Source organism: Bombina bombina, unplaced genomic scaffold (genome assembly GCF_027579735.1).
Source record: "Bombina bombina isolate aBomBom1 unplaced genomic scaffold, aBomBom1.pri scaffold_599, whole genome shotgun sequence".
In the NCBI taxonomy this organism is placed as follows: Eukaryota; Metazoa; Chordata; class Amphibia; order Anura; family Bombinatoridae; genus Bombina; species Bombina bombina.
The window spans coordinates 107,035-110,000 of NW_026512888.1; positions in this window are offsets into that span (position 1 = coordinate 107,035).

Sequence of the window (2,966 nt, forward strand, 5' to 3'; positions counted from 1 at the left end):
TAATGCACCGGCGCATATAGCTGTGTTATATATACATCATTTACATGTATTAGTGATATTATTTACTGATAATGCACCGGCGCATATAGCTGTGTTATATATACATCATTTACATGTATAAGTGATATTATTTACTGATAATGCACTGGCGCATATAGCTGTGTTATATATATACATCATTTACATGTATTAGTGATATTATTTACTGATAATGCACCGGCGCATATAGCTGTGTTATATATACATCATTTACATGTATAAGTGATATTATTTACTGATAATGCACTGGCGCATATAGCTGTGTTATATACATCATTTACATGTATTAGTGATATTATTTACTGATAATGCACCGGCGCATATAGCTGTGTTATATATACATCATTTACATGTATTAGTGATATTATTTACTGATAATGCACCGGCGCACATATAGCTGTGTTATATATACATCATTTACATGTATTAGTGATATTATTTACTGATAATGCACCGGCGCACATAGCTGTGTTATATATACATCATTTACATGTATTAGTGATATTATTTACTGACAATGCACTGGCGCATATAGCTGTGTTATATATACATCATTTACATGTATTAGTGATATTATTTACTGACAATGCACTGGCGCATATAGCTGTGTTATATATACATCATTTACATGTATTAGTGATATTATTTACTGATAATGCACCGGCGCGTATAGCTGTGTTATATATACATAATTTACATGTATTAGTGATATTATTTACTGATAATGCACCAGCGCATATAGCTGTGTTATATATACATCATTTACATGTATTAGTGATATTATTTACTGATAATGCACCTGCACATATAGCTGTGTTATATATACATCATTTACATATATTAGTGATATTATTTACTGATAATGCACCTGCACATATAGCTGTGTTATATATACATCATTTACATGTATTAGTGATATTATTTACTGATAATGCACCGGCGCATATAGCTGTATTATATATACATCATTTACATGTATTAGTGATATTATTTACTGATCATGCACCGGCGCATATAGCTGTGTTATATATACATAATTTACATGTATTAGTGATATTATTTACTGATAATGCACGGGCACATATAGCTGTGTTATATATACATCATTTACATGTATTAGTGATATTATTTACTGATCATGCGCCCACGCATATAGCTGTGTTATATATACATCATTTACATGTATTAGTGATATTATTTACTGATAATGCACCGGCGCATATAGCTGTGTTATATATACATAATTTACATGTATTAGTTATATTATTTACTGATCATGCACCGGCATATATAGCTGTGTTATATATACGTAATTTATAAGTATTAGTCATATTATTTACTGATAATGCACCGGCGCATATAGCTGTGTTATATATACATCATTTACATGTATTAGTGATATTATATACTTATAATGCACCGGCGCACATATAGCTGTGTTATATATACATCATTTACATGTATTAGTGATATTATTTACTGATAATGCACCGGCGCATATAGCTGTTTTATATATACATCATTTACATGTATTAGTGATATTATTTACTGATAATGCAGCGGCGCATATAGCTGTGTTATATATTCATCATTTACATGTATTAGTGATATTATTTACTGATAATGCAGCGGCGCATATAGCTGTGTTATATATTCATCATTTACATGTATTATTGATATTATTTACTGATAATGCACCGGCGCATATAGCTGTGTTATATATACATCATTTACATGTATTAGTGATATTATTTACTGATAATGCACTGGCGCATATAGCTGTGTTATATATACATCATTTACATATATTAGTGATATTATTTACTGATAATGCACCGGTGCATATAGCTGTGTTATATATACATCATTTACATGTATTAGTGATATTATTTACTGATCATGCACCGGCGCATATAGCTGTGTTATATATACATCATTTACATGTATTAGTGATATTATTTACTGATAATGCACCGGCGCATATAGCTGTGTTATATATACATCATTTACATGTATTAGTGATATTATTTACTGATAATGCACCTGCACATATAGCTGTGTTATCTATACATCATTTACATGTATTAGTGATATTATTTACTGATAATTCACTGGCGCATATAGCTGTGTTATATATATATATATATATATATATATATATATAATTTACATATATTAGTGATATTATTTACTGATAATGCACCGGCGCACATAGCTTTGTTATATATACATCATTTACATGCATTAGTGATATTATTTACTGATAATGCACTGGCACATATAGCTGTGTTATATATACATCATTTACATGTATTAGTGATATTATTTACTGATAATTCACTGGCGCATATAGCTGTGTTATATATACATCATTTGCATGTATTAGTGATTTTATTTACTGATAATGCACCGGCGCACATATAGCTGTGTTATATATACATCATTTACATGTATTAGTGATATTATTTACTGATCATGCACCGGCGCACATAGCTGTGTTATATATACATCATTTACATATATTAGTGATATTATTTACTGATAATGCACCGGCGCATATAGCTGTGTTATATTTACATCATTTACATGTATTAGTGATATTATTTACTGATAATGCACCGGCGCACATAGCTGTGTTATATATACATCATTTACATGTATTAGTGATATTATTTACTGATCATGCACCGGCGCATATAGCTGTGTTATATATACATCATTTACATGTATTAGTGATATTATTTACTGATAATGCACCGGCGCATATAGCTGTGTTATATATACATCATTTACATGTATTAGTGATATTATTTACTGATAATGCACCTGCACATATAGCTGTGTTATCTATACATCATTTACATGTATTAGTGATATTATTTACTGATAATTCACTGGCGCATATAGCTGTGTTATATATACATCAT